Raw genomic sequence first — 21,841 nt, 5'->3', positions numbered from 1 at the left:
TCCTGCTCCACAGAAGGTAGATGAGGGATTTGAATAGGGGTCTCTGACATCCTATGTGACTACTATAGTCACTGGATTATCGGGTAAAAAGTGGGCAGGGCAACTCCTCCGTTTTTTGAGACATAAGTAACCTGGTTTATGCGCTAGCTGCAGAAGAGGGTCCAGAGGTGTGAATTCCAAGTAGAGGAAGACACCTCCCTCCTCTCCAGAGTTGGGAACTTAACTTTCTTTGAGGGGCATGGCTTAGGTCCCATCCCTTTCCTTGGCATTACCTTTTGGCTGTCTTAGGTGGCTCCCCACTAGTTTCTGTGAATCTCATTCTTAAGCACCTAACTCTTCCCATACATTGAATGGTTGGGGCACCTCACTCGAGCCTGACGATTCCAGTGGGTGGCAGGGTGCCTAAAGATAGGTGTTGCAATGCTGCATCTAAGCCCGCTTTGTGGATCTAGCCCCAAAGAGTGGGCAGACCGTGATGTGTCTTGCTGCTGCCCAGGGCAAAGGACAAAAAGATGAGATTCCGCAGGCTTTTGAAAAGAGGCGCTGGTGATACTGTCAGCGTGAGCTCTCCATTAAGGTTTCATTTTCCACACTAACATCAGGACCCTTAAATAGTGTGTTCCAGTTGACTAATAAATGCTGGCTTGTTCTCTCCTGCATCATTGCAAATACCTCTTGGTTGCATTGTTCCCAAAAAGGGGTAAAACCTTTACCAAGGATCTTAACTCATGGGGACCTGCTGGAGAGCTATGGTGAGAAACAGAGGGTGCCAGAGGGTCTTGTCTCAAAATAGTGGAGCCACAGGGCTTGCCCTTGCATAAAGTGGTGGTATAAGGCTAAGCACAATAAAGGGAACACTCCCAGAGAGACAATCGAAGGGCACAGAACACACTGTAAATCCATGACAGGGGTACTTCGTAATGTCTTTAATGAGATGTTGCCACTGCAAATAATCATAGGAAATAAAATTTTCTTAATATTGTCCAAGTTAATCAGTGTCTTCCCCACTTCCGGTGCAGATGACACTTCATTAGTAAAATTGTTTCAGCTGCTTAATATTTGTACACATTTGAAGTGGGTCATACTGCTGGGGGGTGAAAACAGCCTTGTTTTATCTTCCTGAGTGTGCTCCTATCTGAAGAAAAGAAACTGTACTGTTAAATTTGTTAGATATTTTATGGAGGTGGACAATAACATGATGCTGCTAAGATGTAATACTCAATACAAGTACCTCACCTGTTTGTAGTGTGCAGTACTTGATATGTTACTTATTATGATCATGATCTTCATGAGTTTGGGTGGGGTGAGAGACTTGAAAAATAAAACATATGGAACTTGTTTGGGAAAGCAGACTATGAAAAGATTCATGCAATGTATTCTATTTAGTTATTGTGATTAGTATTTTTTATTATGTGTCAAGTAACTTGTTTAGTGTATTTACATGCCATGTAAAAATGAGTATAAAGCTGATCTTTTTTCTTTAAGCAAATTCTTCTTCTTTTTTTTAAAGCAATTTCTGTTGGATATTCTAGCTGCTGATCCTCCAAGGAGAACTTTAAGTAAGGAATTGAATTTATAATGTAGACCAAGAGAATTGCAAGCTTAATTCAGAAATTTATGAACCCATCAACAGCAATAAATTCTTAGGAGTAAATCTCCTATACTGTATGATGGCAGAATCATTCCGAGCGCTCTAGTTAAGGGTCTGTCAGCAGTTCTAGTATAAATTCCAATTTTCTGGTGTTTATGACTTGTTCATAAATTGCTGTGGGTTGAATGGTATGTAAGGACCTACCAGGCAGAAAGCTGTGAGACTCTTGGAGAGATCAAAAGGTGAAAATATGGTGATTCAAAACATGTGAAAACAACTCATGTCTCTAGGATGTTTTTGATTGAGTGAAGGGAAACTCAGATGGCAGTTGGTTGTGGCTTTGACCCTGTGATAAGTCAAGGAGTTTCCTGAGATGTACTCGGCACACTGTACTCTTATTGAAGTACGTGTAGTGGGACCCTGATTGCTGTCAGTCTTTTCATGGCTGCCACTTGTGTGTGCATATGACATTCTTGCAAGGAATGCCAATGACCTTTTCCTGCAATGAAATGTTCTGAGTGCTGGGTTGAGAGGGGGCAATCTCAGTTTACAAAGCCATTCACACTCCAGGGGAAGCCATCTCCCAGCCCCTTTGAAGGGGGAATTTGTGTGGGTCTGAGGGTATGTCTACACTACGAAATTAGGTCGAATTTATAGAAGTCGATTTTTTACAGTCAATTGTGTGTGTCCCCACTTACAACCATTAAGACCACTAAGTCGGCGGAGTTCGTCCACAGTACCGAGGCTAGCGTCAACTTCCGGAGCGTTGCACTGTGGGTAGCTATCCCACAGTTCCCGCAGTCTCCGCCGCCCATTGGAATTCTGGATTGAGATCCCAATGCCTGATGAGGCAAAAAACATTGTCGCGGGTGGGTCTGGGTACATGTCGTCAGGCCCCCCTTCCCTCCCTCCATGAAAGCAATGGCAGATAATCGTTTCACGCCTTTTTTCCTGGGTTACCCATGTAGATGCCACACAATGGTAAGCATGGAGCCCGCTCAGCTCACCGTCACCGTACGTCTCCTGGGTGCTAGCAGACATGGGACTGCATTGCTACACAGCAGCAGCTCATTGCCTTGTGGCAGCGGATAATGCAGTACAACTAGTAGCCATACTCATTGTCTCTTGGGTGCTCTTGGCTGGCCTCGGTGAGGTCGGTCGGGGTGCCTGGGCAGACATGGGTGCTCCTGGCAGACCTCGGTAACATCTGTCAGGGGCATCTGCACATAAATGGGAGTGACTCGGGTCATTCTCTTCTTTAAGTTTTGTCTAATGGAGATTCAGTGCTGCCTGGAATATTGGCAGATATTATAATAATGCTCAGTGGTTTGAGCATTGCCCTGCTAAAGCCAGGGTTGTGAGTTCAATCCCTGAGGGGGCTATTCTGCCTCATGTTGCTCTCCCAGTCAGCAGCACCATCTGCTGCCAGTCTACCCCTTGCTCCTCCCTCCATGAAAGCAACGGCCTACAATCATTTTGTACCTTTTCCGAAGCGGGTGCCAAATTGCTGTCAGCATCATCATGCACCCGCTGCTTCCCCTGCCACTCTGCTCTCCTGCTCACGTCATACCATGGCAAGCATGGAGCCCGCTCAGATCACCACAGCAGTTGTGACCATTCTAAAGATTATGCGCATTATCCAGCAGTATATGTAGAACCAGAACCTGCAAAAGCAGGTGAGTAGGCGACGGCAGCGTGGTGAGAAGAGTGATGGGGACATGGACACAGACTTCTCTCAAAGTATGGGCCCCGGCAATTTGGCCATCCTGGTGGCAGTGGGGCAGGCTTATGCCGTGGAACGCCAATTCTGGGCCCGGGAAACAAGCACAGACTGGTGGGACCACATAGTGTTGCAGGTCTGGGATGATTCCCAATGGCTGCGAAACTTTCGTATGCGTAGGGCCACTTTCATGGAACTTTGTGACTTGCTTTCCCCTGCCATGAAGCACCAGAATACCAAGATGAGAGCAGCCCTCACAGTTCACAAGCGAGTGGCGATAGCCCTCTGGAAGCTTGCAATGCCAGACAGCTACTAGTCAGTTGGGAATCAATTTGGAGTGGGCAAATCTACTGTGGGGGCTGCTGTGATCCAAGTAGCCAACGTGATCACTGATCTGCTGCTATCAAGGGTAGTGACTCTGGAAAATGTGCAGGTCATAGTGGATGGCTTTGCTGCAATGGGATTCCCTAACTGTGGTGGGGCAATAGACAGAACGCATATCCCTATCTTGGGACCGGACCACCAAGGCAGACAGTACATAAACCGAAAGGGATACTTTTCAATGGTGCTGCAAGCACTGGTGGATCACAAGGGACGTTTCACCAATATCAACGTGGGATGGCTGGGAAAGGTACATGATGCTCGCATCTTTAGGAACTCTGGTCTGTGGGAATGGCTGCAGCAAGGGACTTACTTCCCAGACCAGAAAATAACTGTTGGGGATGTTGAAATGTCTATAGTTATCCTTGGGGACCCAGCCTACCCCTTTATGCTTTGGCTTATGAAGCCATATACAGGCACCCTGGACAGTAGTCAGGAGCTGTTCAACTACAGGTTGAGCAAGCGCAGAATGGTGGTAGAATGTGCGTTTGGATGTTTAAAAGTGCGCTGGCGCAGTTTACTGACTTGGTTAGACCTCAGCGAAACCATTATTCCCATCGTTATTACTACTTGCTGTGTGCGCCACAATATCTGTGAGAGTAAGGGGGAGATGTTTATGGCTGAGTGGGAGGTTGAGGCAAATCACCTGGCCGCTGATTACGTGCAGCCAGACACCACGGTGGTTAGAAGAGCACAGCAGGGCATGCTGCGCATCAGAGAAGCTTTGAAAAGCAGTTTCATGACTGGCCAGGCTACGGTGTGACAGTTCTGTTTCTTTCTTTATGAAAACCCGCTCCCTTGGTTCACTCTATTTCCCTGTAAGCCTACGTTCCTCCCCTCCCCCCTTTGATCACTGCTTGAAGAGGCAATAAAGTCATTGTTGTTTCAAATTCATGCATTCTTTATTAATTCATCACACAAATGGGGGGATAACTGCCAAGGTAGCCCGTGAGGGGTGGGAGAGGAGGGAAGCACTGGGTGGAGTAGTGGAGGGGGGGAGGAGGAAAGGACAAGGCCACACTGCACTCTAAAACTTATTGAATGCCAGCTTTCTGTTGCTTGGGCAGTCCTCTGGGGTGGAGTGGTTGGGTGCCTGGAGGGCCCCCCCACTATGTTCTTGGGCGTCTGGGTGAGGAGGCTCTGGAACTTGGGGAGGAGGGTGGTTGATTACATAGGGGCTGCAGCAGTGGTCTATGATCCTGCTGCCTTTCCTGCAGCTCCACCATACGCTGGAGCATATCACTTTGATCCTCCAGTAGCCTCAGCATTGCATCCTGCCTCCTCTCATCACACTGATACCACCTCTCCTCTTGCTCGTCCTTCCTATCCTCTCACCTGTCCCTCCTGTCCTCGTGTTCATTTTGTGCTTTCCTGGACTCTGACATTGTCTCCCTCCACACATTGTGCTGGGCTCTTTCAGCATGGGAGGACTGCATGAGTTCAGAGAACATTTCATCGCAAATGCATTTTTTTTGGCTTCTAATCTTTGATAGCCTCTGGGACAGAGATGATACGTTGGGCGATGAAACATTTGGAGCTGCTGGAGGGAAAAAAGGGAGATTAGTCTTTAAAAAGACACATTTTAGAGAACAATGGGTAGACTCTTTCATTGTGAACCACGCTGTTAACATTACATAGCACGTGTGCTTTCTTTACAAGGTCGCATTTTGCCTCTTATGTCGAGGGCTGCCAGTATGGTGTGAGAGATCACACATGTAGGGCTGGACTTTGGCTAGCAGGCAGCCATGGTAAGCCACAGTCTTTTGGCTTCTTTAACCTTCCTAACATGTGGGAATGGTTTCAAACAGCAGTGCCCTCATTTCCCATACCAAGCACCCGTTGGGTTGGTTCTTTAAAATGGGTTGGCCGTTTAAAAGGAGGGGCTGTGGTTTTCGGGTTAATGTGGAGCACAAACCCAACTAACCACTCCCCACACACCCACCCACCCAATTCTCTGGGATGATCGCTACACCCATCCCCCCACCGTGTGGCTAACAGCAGGGATGATTTCTGTTCAGCCACAGGCAAACAGCCCAGAAGGAACGGCCACCTCTGAATGTCCCCTTAATAAAATTCCCCTATTTCAACCAGGTGACCATGAATGATATCACTCTTCTGAGGACAACACAGAGAGATAAAGAATGGATGTTGCTTGAATGCCAGCAAACACTGGGACCATACGCTGCCATGCTTTGTTATACAATGATTCCAGACTACGTGCTGCTGGCCTGCCATGGTAAAGTGTTCTACCACGGAAGAGAAATAAGGCTACCCTCCCCAGAAACCTTTTGCAAAGGCTTTGGGAGTACCTCCAGGAGAGCTTCACTGAGATGTCCCTGGAGGATTTCCACTCCATCCCCATACACGTTAACAGACTTTTCCAATAGCTGTACGGGCCGCGAATGCATCCCAAGTCTTCAGGGCAAATTAATCATTAAACACGCTTGCTTTTAAACTGTGTATTATATGTACAAAGGTACACTCACCAGAGGTCCCTTCTCCACCTTCTAGGTCCGGAAACCTGCCTTTGTGGGTTGGTAGGGTACTAGATCCAGGGTGAAAAACAAGTTCCTGGCTGTCAGGGGAAACGGTTTCTCCGCTTGCTTGCTGTGCTTCAACTTCCTCCTCCTCCTCATCTTCCTTGTCCCCCAAATCAGCATCCCTGTTGTATGAGAGTCCATTGACAGGGTCCATGCACAGGGCTGGGGTAGTTGTAGAGGCACCCCCTAGAGTGGCATGCAGCTCATCATAGAAGCGGCATGTCTGGGGCTCTGACCCAGAGCAGTCGTTTGCCTCTCTGGTCCTTCTGTAGGCTTGGCTGAGCTCCTTAAGTTTCATGCGGCACTGCTGCAGGTCCCTGCTATAGCCTCTGTCCTTCATGCCCTTGGAGATTTTTTTCAAATATTTTGGCATTTCGTCTTTTTGAATGGAGTTCTGATAGCACGGATTCATCTCCCCATACAGCGATCAGATCCAGTACCTCCCGTTCAGTCCATGCTGGAGCTCTTTTGCAATTCGGGGACTGCATGATCACCTCTGCTGATGAGCTCTGCATGCTCACCTGTGCTGAAGAGCTCTGCATGCTCACCTGTGCTGATGAGCTTGCCACGCTGGCCAAACAGGAAATGAAATTCAAAAGTTTGTGGGGCTTTTCCTGTCTACCTGGCCAGTGCATCTGAGTTGAGAGTGCTGTCCAAAGCAGTCACAATGGAGCACTCTGGGATATCTCCCGGAGGCCAATACCATCAAATTGCATCCACACTACCCCAAATTGGATCCAGCAAGGTCGATTTCAGCGCTAATCTACTCGTCGGGGAGAAGTACAGAAACTGGTTTTAAGAGCCCTTAAAGTCGGAAAAAATGGCTTCGTAGTGTGGACAGGTGCAGGGCTAAACTGATCTAACGCTGCTAAATCCGACCTAAACTCATAGTGTAGACTAGGGCTGAGAGTCATCTAGCAATTGTTGAAGAGCCCAGAAGGAAGGGCATGGGAGATGTTGATCAGGCTTGATTTCCATTTCCAAACTATAGAAGCAGAAAATGGTCTTTAGTCAATCAGTTCAGATAGATGAAGACACCCCAGATTTTTGAGGGGTGTTTGCATCTGTCACTCCAGTTTAGACCGTTTCCCAGGTTCTAACAAAATTACAAATTTCAATCACAAGACTTTTTCCCCCTTCAATTCTTCTAATAATCCTTTCTTCTCTTTGTTCTTTTATCATGGCTTTATCCTGTTTCAAAATGACAACTTGATAAATGTTAGTTAGCATTCAGCAGGAGACCACCTTCTTCACCATGTCAATAGACTGAAAGGAATACAGGTCCAAAGTGCAGAATAATTGAAAAGACCTGCTTGTAACTTAGAGCCACTCATGTTACAAATTAAATCAATGACTGAGTTTAAATGCAAGTGCATTAAATGACTATTTAATATTTATTAAAACAACTCAACTTCAAAATCTTTTTTTTTTGTCTGACTCTTGTGCCTGTCCTGCTATCAGCATGCAACCCTTGAGGCCCAACTATGCCCCTCCATTTTCTTACTCCTCTCTTATGCTCTGCCTTTTACTGATTCTCCATCACATTCACTCTCATGACTTCTATCCCATTTGTTTTCAAATATGCTCTGGGGTACCCTGTCCTATTCAAGAACATTCCCTTGAGCTCACTTGTTTCTCCAATTAATCTCTACTTCCACATTGATGCTGTCACAGCATCTTCCCAGTTCTTTCTCCAGAATATTTCCTAAATGTATTCATTCCTCTCCGTTCCCTTTACTAACACTCTTGTTCAGTACTTGAATGCTTTCAGAACCATCTTCTCCTTTTTGGCTGCTGCGCACCCCTGACTCTCTCCCCTCCTTGCCCCTTGCCCCTGCTTGCTGGGAGCCAATCAAAAAAAAAAAAAAAGAAAAAAAAGAAAAAAGAAGCAACATGCTACAACAAGAAACAAGCTACAAGCAAAACAAGTTACAAGCCAAAAACTAGCCAAGAAGCAACTCTCAAGCCAATTAAGCCAAAAAAAAGCCCAATTTCTGAGTTTTTTTCGCATGTTTGGCATGTCTGCCTCCAACCTGCTCAAAGCTCTGCTGCAAAGATTATCTGCAGCACTGACAGGGTTTAGATCCTCTCAAATCCCTTCATTGGCTTCCCCTTTCTTTCCACATCAGATCCAAGATCCTTGTCTCCTCTTTCATCTATTTTCTCTGTCCTTTTTCAACCTAAATTCCATGGTGATGGGTGCAGGATAAGAATCCTTTGCTTGATCAGAGACATATGCATAACCAAATCCTTATCTTCTTCTTTTCCATCTCTTTTCACTGAGCTTCCTATCATGCAGCGTACTAACCACGGAACCCTCTTCTTTACTGTTTGTGGTATATCCACTGTAACCTCCTCCAAATACCTTCTCAAAATGCATTTCAAGGAAGCCTATAAAACCAACTCTCCCCCCATGCAAAAATATAATTAAAATAATTTCAATTTGTATTTTACACTTATTTTAAAAATTAATCCCATAAGTGTTCATTACTCAACAAATATTTTTCAAAAGTGACTTAGGCTCCTAAGGCAATTACGTGTTGCAACACTGAGCAGAGCAACAACCATATACAGTCTACAAATCTGGGCCTTAGTTCCCTCTCTGTAAAATGGAGATAATGGTACTTCTCTACCTCTTCCTCCATTTCTTGTCTGTTTATGATCCTAAGCTGAGTGATGCTGAATTTAGATGATATGCACTAAGGTGCAGAAATCTGTCATTTTGTCTTTGTGAGGTCCTAACACATCATTTGGGTGACAGAAGGGTGTGTAGATTGATCCCGCTCCACGACAAGACTGAAGGATAGTTTTACTATCTCTTGTTTTCCATGTATCCTAGCTAAGAAGGCAGTAGACACTGAGGACATCAAACAGATATATAGGAAATTACTACTGTATAAATGAGTAAGCTGAAAAATTATGTATTTTGGCCACATGGAAATGTCATCTAATCGATTTCTCTGAACTGTAAAGTCAACAGTAAGATTAGTTTTACTCTTATATTTTAGTCAGTATTTTTTTTAAACGTAATGACATTCTAAGTGTTACTTATTTTTATGAAGAAAGCATTTCATAGCCTCATTTATGCATCTTTACAATGAAAACTTTGCCCTCTAGTGGTTCCTTTTCATATGCAACATGACTTAACAGAACCCTTTTCTGGACTTCAGTAGTTCACTGTAGCTGATGTATTTTGACATGGAACCCTAAATTTTCAGGGCTGTACACATCTCTTTGTTGGGGAGCTGCACAACTAAATCCCTACAGCTTCCTTTGACAATTATGGGGTGGTGCTTTGGTCCAGTTTTAGGTGGTAATTAATCAGTTTTAAATTGTATCAGCCTCAAACTTAGAATACATTTTACCCATTGCAAAAATCATATGCAGTGAAATATTATTACATGCCTTTTTTCTTTAAAAAGTATAAATTTTGTAAGCTGTATTGGATAAAAGGAGTGAACAGAGGTTTTGCATTTGAATTTTAAATAGTGTTATTGGCACACTCCCTAAAACAAGTCTTACTGGAAAACAGTGACACTTTATGGACAGTAAAAATAATACTGTTAGTTTTTGTTTAGTGCACTGACATTATAAAGCCCTCTACAAACACACTGAAGATATACTTTGTATAAAAATAATTTCTTGGTGGGCAACATGTGCACTCCTGCTGCAACATAGACATTAGATTTGAGAATAAAAAATCTGATTACACTTTTTTTGAGGGGTGTAGGGTATGAGAGGGATCATCCCATGAATCTCAATGATTTCTTTGGAGTTGTGGGATTGTGAGGATGAAGCGGTAATGTTAATTTTAATTCCCCACAGTCCCTGCTTACCAACTTTCTATTACAATATTCTTTCTTATATGTGGTTCTGCTGAAATGAGTGACATCTTTGCACCATTAATTTCTTTGGGACTCTGCAGAGGAGGAATAATGTTGCATAAAATGTGTAGTATTCTTTTGAAAGATAAGGCACAGTCATAATTAGCATGCTTGGTGCTGCATCTAGAGAGATGAGATGTGTGTGCTGTTCAAGGGAGCATTCTGCACAAGATGTTAATGTTAAAAATAAACCATCAAGGAAATGTTATAATGGATCAAATTGGACAATAAATTTCTTAGCTTTTGTAGATTATAGAGCGTCATCTCTTATTCTGTGGACTGGTTTGTAAGAAAAGAGGGCCTAATGGACCATATTCCTTCCAATCCTCTGCAGCATGGTTCCTAAAATGTTTAGTTTGGCTGACCAAGAGGAATAGCTCTATGGACTGCTGGTATACAGCAGATCATCGTTTGACAATGACTAGGTTAAAATATAGGTTGGTTAGGTGGTCCACAGGATAACGGGCTATCTGTACTAAGAGGCATAAAAGAAAGACTGCTAACAGAATTTATCCCCTCTGATCTGAGACTCTTATAAAAAACTTAGGATTGTTTCTCCCTTTGTTTTTGTGTATTTAAGTTAGCAACGGATAAACAGCTACAGGTTCAGTTTGGCTAAGTTCCATAAAATCTGGGTATTCTGAATTTTTTTTTAAGTTTCTTCTCTTTTCCTCCCACAGTTATCTGCATCTTTTCTTTATTTGTGTAGTGCTATATGTGTATGCATTTTGCTTGACAGACAAATACAGTTGACAAGTCCTACCCCAGAGCTTATAAACTGAATACTTCAGCCCTTAATCACCTGCAGCTTCCATTGACTTCCTTCAGAGATGCAGATGCTCAGCTTCCTGAAAGTCAGATGATAAAGGTCAAATCTTCTGAGATGCTGAGCCTTGGCAGTTCCCACTGAAGAAAATGTAAATTGTGCAAGGTGCTGTACTCCACCAATCAGGCCCTGAATTAGACACCCTTAAAAAGCATGGATTCTCTGTCTCAGGGGTTTTGACCCACTAAAGGATCACAAATAGGTTTCAAGGATTTGCAACCACCCTGCCCTTACTGTATTGCTAAATGGGAGCAGGGTCCCAGTTAGATCCTAGCTATGAGGGAAGTGGTGGAGGGTTGTGGCATAGAAGATGTTGAGATATGGGAAAATAAGTGTTACAATAAGGAGACCAGTATATGCTTGTTAAAAAGGTCTTAGTACCAGGTTTTTTTTTTAAGTGAAAATAAGTGTTACAATAAGGAGACCAGTATATGCTTGTTAAAAATATCTTAGTACCAGTTTTTTTTTTAAAAGCCTGGAATAGTGTCCAGAATGAAGAGAGGGTGGTCAGTATTAGTGATGAAATCTCCTATTATACTTTTCCCTGAATTTAGTCTTACATTTCTCTATGACTACAATTCACTCTCTCGTTAATTCTCCTCATCCTTCCTGATCTGGTCCAGGGCCTATTCTATTCCCAACAGCCCCCTTCACAAGATCCATGATGAAGGCTTCTACAGATCTGATAGTCAGATGGGGCCAACTGTTCCAAAACCTCATGCACTATGGTTAAGAATGTAGTTCACTGGCGTGCACACTTTCATCCTAAAGAAGACCCATGGACCACATGATCTGAAATCTTTATAGGGTTTCACCAGGCTCTTTTGTGAGCTGTCAGCTCTGGTAGAAGAAGCTTGTTGGGAGAAAAGGCACCTCAGACTGAGGAAGTAGTGTGTTTATCTGAAAGAATCCAAATTTCAAAAAGGTGTGTGGAATGAAGTGTTTTTTTGGTGTTGGGTTTTTTCCAAAATTAATTTCTCTACCCCTAGTTCATATTCATATTCTTACCATTATACAGTTTATTGCTTTCTATCTGAATATTTAAGAAACAGAGACTGATTGAAGAATTTTTTTTCTGCTTTATGTTCAGTAACAAACAAAGCATTAAATCAAAAATGAAAATTCTACATCCAGTTTTTTATGAGTAGCTCAATAAATTTTGACACTAACTACAATGAATGGTAGCCATATATTGTAAATTCAGCAGTTGGTGACAGTTAAATAGGCTGATTAATCTATCTTAGAATGCTGAGCATTCTACTGCAAATAATTAAGTCTAAATCATGTACTGAATATTGAAAATTATAACTTTGTGGCCCTTTAAACTGCAGTTTAAAAAGTAATTAAATTATCCCCTCAAATGCTACTTAAGTGAATAGAAGGACAAATTAAACTTGACTTTATTTTAGCTTACCTTTTCTTTATTAAATTATGCTAGGATATTGGAGTATTCCCTGGGAACCCTTTACTGTAGATTAGAGAAGATTGAGAATATGTTTTAACTTTATTTAAGCACTTATTACGGACATAGAGGGGGAAAAATCAGTGATAAATAGCCTGAAAACAATAGCAAACAGAAACAGCGAACAAGGGAGTTTTGCGAGGGAGTTGAGAGAATGAGAGCCAGATACACCTAATAAACATTCATTATCCTCCCCAGCCCACGGGGTAACTCTAAAACCACACACACAGGACAAACAAGGAGTAAAGACAGAGTAAAGAGTAAAAACAGAGCAGGCAGAATGCAGCGGCAGGGTGGAGGCTATCCAGTCAATTGTACTGAATGCAGTGTGTACAATTATCTTCCTTGTGGGAAGATGACATATGTATTATATGCAAGCAACTCATGACCCTTAGAGACTGAGTATGGTCTCTCAAAATGAGAGTGGCTGAACTGGAGGAGCTAAGGGAGACAGATAGGTACATAGACAAGACTTTCTGGGACACAGTAGAGCTGTCCCACACCCAATCTGACAACCTCTGTGCTGTTGAGGAGGAATAAGAACATCAAATTGGAATGGAGGGAAATGATCCTATAGTTGGGACCCTCCTTCCAGATGATGTCCTGGTATCCTTTTAAACTGAGGATACCTCTGTTATAAGGAAGAGACAGATCCTAGTAATGGGGGATTAGATTATTAGAAATATAGATAGCTGTGTTTCTGATGACTGGGAGAACCACCTGGTGAATTGACTAGCAGGTGTGAAGGTTGCAGATCTCTTGAGATACCTAGACAGACTTAGGAGCAGTGCTGGGGAAGAGCTTGTGGAACATGTAGGTACAAATGATATAGGGAAAGGTAGGAGATTGATCTGGAGGACAAATTTAGGCTGCTAAGTAAGAGATTAAAGTCCAGGACCTCCATGGTAGCATTTTCTGAAATGCTTAATAATAGTTACCATAATGTAATTAAATGTAACATCCTTGTAGGGGTAGAATACCAAAGAAACCCACTACAGTGACATTTAACTTCAAAAAGGGGAGCTAAACAAAAATGAGAAGGCCAGTTAAGTGGAAATTAAAAAGAACAGTCAGAACAGTGAAATGCCTGCAAGCTGCATGGAAACTTACCCACATACCACCACCATAATAGAAACTCAAACTAAATGTTAAAATAACAGCAAGAGGACCAAGAATGCCACCATGGCTAAACAACAGAGTAGAAGCAGTGGTTACAGACCAAAATACATCCTTTAAATATTGAAAGTAAAATCTACTAAGGAAAATAGAAAGGAGCATAAACTGTGGCAAGTCAAGTGTAAAAGTATAATTAGCAAGGCCAAAAAAGAATTTGATGAGCAACTAGCAAAAGAAAACTAAGAGCAAAAAATTATTTATGAGCATCAGAAGCAGGCTTCCTGCCAAACAATCAGTTGGGTAACTGGATAATTGAAGTGCTAAAGGAGGCAAGGCCATTGTGGAGAAGCTAAATGAATTCTTTGCATCGGTCTTCACTGCAAAGGATATGAAAGAGACTCCCAAACCTGAGCCATTCTTTTTAGGTGACAAATCTGAAGAGCTGTCCCAGATTGAGGTGAATAAAGGAGATTTTGGAACAAATTGATATATTAAACAGTAATAAGTCACCAGGACAGATTGTATTCACCCAAGTATTCTGAAGGAACTCAGACATGAAATTGCAGAACTACTAGCTGTGCGATGTAACCTATCACTTAAATATGCCTGTGTGCCAGATGATTGGAGGATAGCTAATGTAATGCCTATTTTAATAAAAGGCTCCAGAGGCAATCCTGGCAATTACAGGCCATTAAGCCTGACTTCAGTACCAAGCAAGTTGATGGAAACTGTAGTAAAGAACAGAATTATCAGAAACCTAAATGAACACTATGTTGGGGAAGAGTCAACATGATTTTTATAAAAGGAAATGATGCCTCACCAATCTGTTAGAATTCTTTCATTGTATCAATAAGCGTGACCCAGGTGATATCGTGTACTGAGACTTTCAGAAAGCCTTTGGCAAGGTCCCTCACCAAATGCTCTTAAGCAAAGTAAGTTGTCATGGGAAGGTCCTCTCATGCATTAGTAACTGGTTAAAAGATAGGAAACAAAGGTAGGAATAAATGATGGATAAACCTTATTCAATAAATAAACAGAATAAATATCTCACAGTGGAGAGAGGTAAACAGTGGGATCCCCCAAGAATCTATACTGGGTCCAGGGCTGTTCAACATATTAATAAAGTATCTGGAAAAAGGAGTAACAGTGAGGTGGCAGAGTTTGCAGATGATACAGAATCATTCCAGGTGAAAGCAGAATGCAAAGAGTTACAAAACTGGGTGACTGGGCAACAAAATGGGAGATGAAATTCAGTGTTGATAAATGCAAAGTAAAGCACATTGAAAAACATAATCTCAAGAATACATATAAAATTATGAGGTCTCAATTAGCTTTTACCACTCAAGAAAGAGATCTTGAAGTCCTCACGGATAGATCTCTGAAAACATTCACTCATTGTGCAGTGGCAGTCGAAAAAGCTAAAAGAATGTTAGGAACAAATAGGAAAGGGATACATAATAATATAGTAAAAATCATAATGTTACTATATAAATCAGTGGTGCGCAACCAGTCTGCACCTTCACCAGCACACATACAGATAGGGACACACCCAGCTGCAGAAACATACAGACGCTAAGATCAGTTCTGTATGGGAAGGCTTCAGCTAAGGAACTGCCCAGATACTCAAGTGCACACCCCACTATGGAGGATAAACCCAAATTTATGCCATTTTACGCTGTACAGAGATCTGTATAGCGTAAGGTCATGAATTCGCCCTCTTCCCTCAGTGTGGAGAGGAATATACATAGCTTTCTGCCCCCAGCTATGACTCCCGCACACTGGTTTTAGACAAAGCAAAAACTTTTTTTTTTTAACTACTAAAGATTTTAAGTGATCATAAGGGATAGCAAACAGATCAAAGCAGATTACCTAGCAAATAAAGAAAAATTCAATCTAAGCTTAATATACTAAAGAGATTGATATGAGTATCAAATGGTCACCCTAAATGATTATTTAAACTGGTTTAAGCTTAAGTTTCTTAAGGGACCAGCTGCCCTTGCTTACAGCTTAAAAACTCCAGGTATTCTCACAGACTAGAAAGCCCTCTACCCTGGGTCCAGCACTTCCCTCCAGTTCAGTCCTTGTTCCTCAGGTGTTTCCAAGAGTCTCCTCTGGGTGGGAAGACAGTGAAGAACCACGATGATGTCACTCCCCTGCCTTAAATAGTTTTTGCATATGGCGGGAACCCTTTCCCTTCAAGCTTGGTCCCACGCCTTTCAGTGGAAAAACACTGGTATTTCAAAATGAAGTCCAGTACAGGTGATCTCATCACATGACCCTCTAGTGTCACAGCAGCCATGACTCTGAGGCTGTTTGTAGCATCCTCAGGAAGGCGCCCTGGTGGGAAATTAGCATCTTCTAAAACCTATTTTTTGCCTAATGGCCCTTCCCAGCCAGCCATCTAGATTTACAATCTTTTGCCTAGTGGGCATTCCCCAGGTATAAACACATTTGTAATAGATGCACAGATAATATTCCTAACTTCAGATACCATAATGATACATGCATACTAGTAGGATAATTATATTCAGTAAATCATAACCATTTCAATGATATCTCATATGCCTTATCTTGCACACAATACATCATAATTACGCCATACTCATATCATAATATTACTATGAAGAATATGGGGTGTAATATAGGTCCATCAATGGCCATTCATCAAGGTGGTCAGGGATGCAGCCCCATATTCTGGACATCCTTAAACCTCTGACTGCTAGAAGCTGGGACTCGATGACTGGGTGGATCACTTGATAGATTGCTACTTTTTAAAGTTTTAATCAGTCACTGTCAGAACATACAATACTATCTGACCCATATGGCTGTTCTTATGTTCTTATAATAATCAATCATCTTTAGAATGGCTTTCTTCCAGTTTGCTATCTTGGCATTTTTGCTTTGGGGCTCAGTGCTCTCAGGAGAAATGGGGATGGCTTGGAGACATTCTTGATTTGTTACTGATCAAAAGCCAACCATTCTATATTTTCATGACCAGAGATGTATTGTTTCTGAAGAAGAATCTTTCGCCTTAGTCTCACCAGCAGCTATTACATGCTACTATGCATATACAATTCAGATGTTCTCCACACCCCTTTCTGAGGCTCCAGGCTAATTGAATAATAGGTTTCAAACACTTCATGTAAAGAGCTAATGAAGCAAAAAAAAAAAAATTTTTTTGCCCCATACTTGATCTTTCAATCACTGTTGCTACAGTGGGGACTAGAGTCAGGGTATCTTCTCCAGTTTTCTCTCTCTTCTAGTGTGGGATGCCTTTTTAGGATGTCCTACAAACTTATGAGGGGCCTCCTTCACTAATTACTCGCGGGCAGATTGTGCAAGTTCTGAACACATCCCAGGAGATGCTGAGCACCCTCAACTCCCAGTCACTTCAGGAGGACTTAGGAGGACTTATCATTTGTCTTTCAAGCATACGTAGAACAGCCTATATCTAATGGCCAGGAATAGGGGTGTCAAACTTATTCTGGGGAGTGGGCCAACTTAATGACCTTGGTCTATTTAAAATCAAATGCCCACTGGTGTTAAAGGGAGGTTTGTGTGAAGATCAAGAATAGAAACTACTCCTAAGTAGTAACACAGATCATAGTAAAATCATTACTGGACTAAGTGTTTCCTAGAGTAGATGGGAAATGTGAAGGTCACTTTTTAGACCATCTTCATTTTGATACCAGATCTGACATGGTTGAGGCTGATAAGTCATAAGCTTTATTTATACAGTACCTTTCATCCTGAGGGACCCAAAGTGACTTACAATCTATAAACAGGAATCACCATTAAAGTCAGAGATGATTAAACAATACACAACTTAAATTATTTAGGTCAGGAAGCAGCAACAACAAAAAAGCCACAAAAACCCAAACCCAAAAAACCATATATCCAGCATGGAAAATTTAGGCAGAATGTTATTAGTGCAGTAGATTCAATATTAATAGATTATAAAGCTAGAAGAGGCCATTGTGATAATTTAGTCTGACCTCCTGCATAACAGCGGCCATGGAACTTCCCTGAACTAATTTGTATTTGAACCAGAGTGTATGTATTAGTAAAACAATCTTGTTTTAAAAATTCCCAGTGCTGGAGAATTCACCACTATCTAGGTACATTGGTCCAATGGTTAATTAACCTCCCTGTTAAAAATGTGCACTCTTTTTTTAAGTCTGAATTTGTCTAGCGTCAATTTACCATCTTTGCTAGATTGAAGAGAAAACCCGCTATTATCAGACTTCTGCTACACACACACAGGCTGATAAAGTCCCCCCTTAACCTTCTCTCTTTTAAGTCAAATAGATTAATAGACTTCAGAAGCTTACTAGAAAGGTATGTTTTCCAATTCTTTAATCATTTTTGTGGCTCTTCTCTGAATGTTCTCCAATTTAACAATATCCGTCTTGAATTGTAAGCACCAGAACTGGACACAGTATTCCAATAGTGGTCATGCCAGTGCTAAATAAAGAAGTAATATAACCTCTCTACTTCTACTCAACATTCCCTGTTTATACATCCCAGGATCGCATTAGCCCTTTTGACCACAGCATGACACTGGGAGTTTGTCTTCCGCTGATTATCTACCATGACCCCCAAGTCCAGAGGTTCTAAAACTTCTGCATTGGTGACCCCTTTCACACAGCAAGCCTCTGAGTGTGACCCTCTTTATAAATTAAAAACACTTTTTTTTATATTTAACACTATTATAAATGCTGGAGGCAAAGCGTGGTTTAAGGATAGAGGCTGACAACTTGTGCCCCCCCCCACCCCCAAGTAATAACCTCACAACCTCCTGAGGGGTCACAACCCCCAGTTTGAGAACCCCTGCCCAAGTCCCTTCCAGAGTCATAGCTTCCCAGTATAGACTGATTTTCTGTAAGTAAAACTGACATTATTTATTCCTAGATGTATAACATTTACATTTAGCTGTATTGAAATGCATACTGTTTGCTTGTTCCCAGTTTATCTGGATTGCTCAGTGATACAGAGGAATCTGGATCATTTGTTAAGCTGTGACTCTTAAGCTAGATGTACAAAGGGACTTAGGCACCTAAACCCCAGTTTTAGGCATGCTTGTGATCCACAACCCCCCTGCTCTTTTGCCTGCTAAACTTATTTGGCACCTAAATTTCTATTGTAAATGTTCCTTAGGCACCTAAGTTTCTGCCTATGTTCATGCACACTGATGTCTCAGACTGGCATCTGGACACCTATCTCTTGCTTAAGCCCCCAGAAGATCCACAAACTGGGGAAAGAGACGTGTTCCTCTGCCTAGCTTGTCTGTAGGTGCCAAATCCTTTAGGCTGCTCAGAGCACTCTAACTCCACCCAAGATGGCCACAGAGGAGGGGGAAGAAACTTCCTTTGTAACTGTTGGTGAGCTGAATAGGGGACATGGGAAACCATAGTTCATTTCCCACCTTCACCTGATATAGGATGACCATATTTCCCTATGCTGAATATGGGACACATGGTAAAATTACTTGTATTCAAGCAAGTTAAATGGCAATCAATCAGAACTATGCCGTACATATGTTCAAATTAAGATCAAGTTGACTGAGCCCCTGTTAAAAAGTTATACTGCGTAGTTGGATTCTTTTTATTTACCTTCTTATCTTTATGGCTTTAGGGTTCACACAGGGAAGGTGACACACACACACACACTCCTGTACACCTCTCTCACACAAGAAGAGTGACCGACTGACCTGATGCTTCCAGTCCTGTGCTCTCCAGCCTCCATGCCTGGCTGGGACCCCAGGATGGACCCACTTCTCCTGGTACCTGGCTCCACGTCTTCCAAGGCAACACATGGTGGGCATCACGCAGGATCACATCCCCCCTGCCGCAGATTTCTTCCAGGGTTCACACCAGAATGTGGCCAGCAGCAGCCTTTGGCAATGTGTGGGAGGGAAGGGATGAGAGATGCTTCCAGTTGCAGGGGAGGAGGATGGAGAAAGGGATGAGTTGACCCCTGTCTTTTCAGAGCTCATCTCTTTTCCTCCCCCCCTCACTCCCCTGTAGCTGGAAGCAGTTTGTCCCTTCTTGTCCTCACAGTGTTGAAAGGCAGTTAACACCTCCAGGCTGCTGCTGACCACCGACATAATGCTTCCTTTCCCCCAGCTACAGTGGAGGCAGGAAGGGGTTAAGCCCTAAGGATGCATGACTGCAGAGGTTTCAGCTAACCTGGCCAGAGAGATGGCTCTGCAGGGGAGAGTGCCTAGAGCAGGGGTTGGCAACCTTTTAGAAGTGGTGTGCCGAGTCTTCATTTATTCACTTTAATTTAAGGTTTCGCGTGCCAATAATACATTTTAACGTTTTTAGAAAGTCTCTCTCTGTAAGTTTATATATTATATAACTAAACCATTGTCGTATGTAAACAAGGTTTTCAAAATGTTTAAGAAGCTTCATTTAAAATTAAATTAAAATGCTGATCTTACGCTGCCGGCCCGCTCAGCCCGCTGCCAGCCTGGGGTTCCGTTCACCTACGCCGGCAGCAGGCTGAGCGGGGCCGGCAGCCGGGATCCCAGACTGGCAGTGGGCTGAGAGGCTCAGCCCGCTGTCGGTCTGAGGTTCCGTCCACCGGCTCCTGCCAGCTAGGGTCCCGGCTGTCGGCCCCGCTCAGCCTGCTGCTGGTCTGGAGTCCTGGCCCTGTCCACATATAGTAGGTACCTACCTTCTCCCTGGTCTTAGCCATTCTCTTCCTCTCTCTGCACTGAGATGAGGGTGGGAATGTGCTGAGAACAGGGCTGGGGGTGAAGGAGCAGGCTGGGGGTGCAGGGTCTGGCCAGGAGCTAGAATAAGGGAGGGGGCTCAGGGTTGGGGCAGGAGGTTTGGGTGTGGAGCGCTTACCTGGGCAGCTCCCATCTGGTGCTCAGGGTGGGAGTGGGGATGTGGGGGGTGCAAGAGTCAGGGCATGGGGTGTGGGGGGGCTGGGTATGTGTGGGGGGTGTAGGAGTCAGGGCAGGGGGCTGAGGGTGTGTGAGGAGGGTGCAGGAGTCACAGCAGGGAGCTGGGTATGTGTAGGGGGTGCCAGATTTAGGGCTGGGATTGTGGGGGAGAGTGCAGGGGTCAGGGCACAGGGCTGGGGTGTGTGTGGGGTGCAGGGGTGAGGGCAGAGGGCTGGGTGTGTGTGAGGAGGGTGCAGGGGTCAGGGCAGAGGGCTGCGGGTGTGGGCTGGGGTGTGGGGGTGCTCCCAGCCTCCTGCCCTGAGCGGCTCACGGCAGGGGGCTGGAGGGGATATGCCCTGATTCCACCCCCCTTCCCCAAGGTCCCCGGAGCAAAGAGCCCGCTGCGGCTCCGCTTTTACCTCTCCCACTCCATAGCAAGGGCCGTCAGCTGATCGGCCGCAGGGAGGGAGAGGAGGAGGGGCAGGAACCCAGCACGCTGGGGGGAGAGGCGGGGGGAGGGGGAAGCTTGCCTGCCCTGCAAGGAGAGAGTGGTGGGCGGGGGGAGGGGGGAAAGAGCGGACTGGGCCAGGCAGGACAGCAGCATGCCATTAAAAATTGGCTCGCGGGCTGTGTTTGGCACACATGCCATAGTTGTTGACCCCTGGCCTAGAGGATGGAGGATCCAGGGCAGGGTGAGCCCGGGATCTGCTATGGAGCCTGCAGGGTTGGGGCACAAACATGCTGGAAATCACTTCCCCTCCACCACTCCAGAGCTTAGCTGAGGGGCGGAGAGGCTTCCCCATGCCAGCACTGCGTGGGGCTTTGGCACATGCAGGGCTTGGCTCTTCCTGGCCAGTGCCCCAGACCAGAAGGTCTTGGGCTTTCCCAGGGCGTCAGCTCAGCCAGAGGCAGTGGGGGAAGGAAGGAGCCTGCCAGCCAGGCTATTGATGAGCTGAGTGCTCCCATCAGGGGTTGGTTCTCTGTACAGCATTGGGAGCGGGACATGCCCCACCAGGGAGGGGAGGATATGGAGGAGCAGTGGGGCTCGGGGGGGGTGAAAGGGCAAAGCAGGGAGAGGACAGCGAGAGGGGGAGCACATAAAGGGCCAATGGGTGGGCAGCAGAGGTGACACGTAACCGGCCATCAACTGGTGTCTGCCCACACTCACTAGCCACCGCAGCTCGCAGCCTGTGCTGGCTGGAAACAGGGACCGAGGGTGGGACCCTGCTGGCTGAGAGCCGGCATGCAATGGGGGTTGTGCTGATGGACCAGCAGAGGGAACAGCCGGCCCTGCATGCTGCAGCTTTGCCCCGCCAATAGCCTTGCACACCTACCAAAATCGTCGGCCACTGGACCCCACACTTACTGCTGGTGGGTGGGCAGCTGGCGAGCATGGATCTGGCCATCAGCAAGACCCACCAGCACTGAT

This window comes from Eretmochelys imbricata, chromosome 3, assembly GCF_965152235.1.
Source record: "Eretmochelys imbricata isolate rEreImb1 chromosome 3, rEreImb1.hap1, whole genome shotgun sequence".
Taxonomy (NCBI): domain Eukaryota; kingdom Metazoa; phylum Chordata; order Testudines; family Cheloniidae; genus Eretmochelys; species Eretmochelys imbricata.
This window is presented reverse-complemented; position numbering follows the sequence as displayed.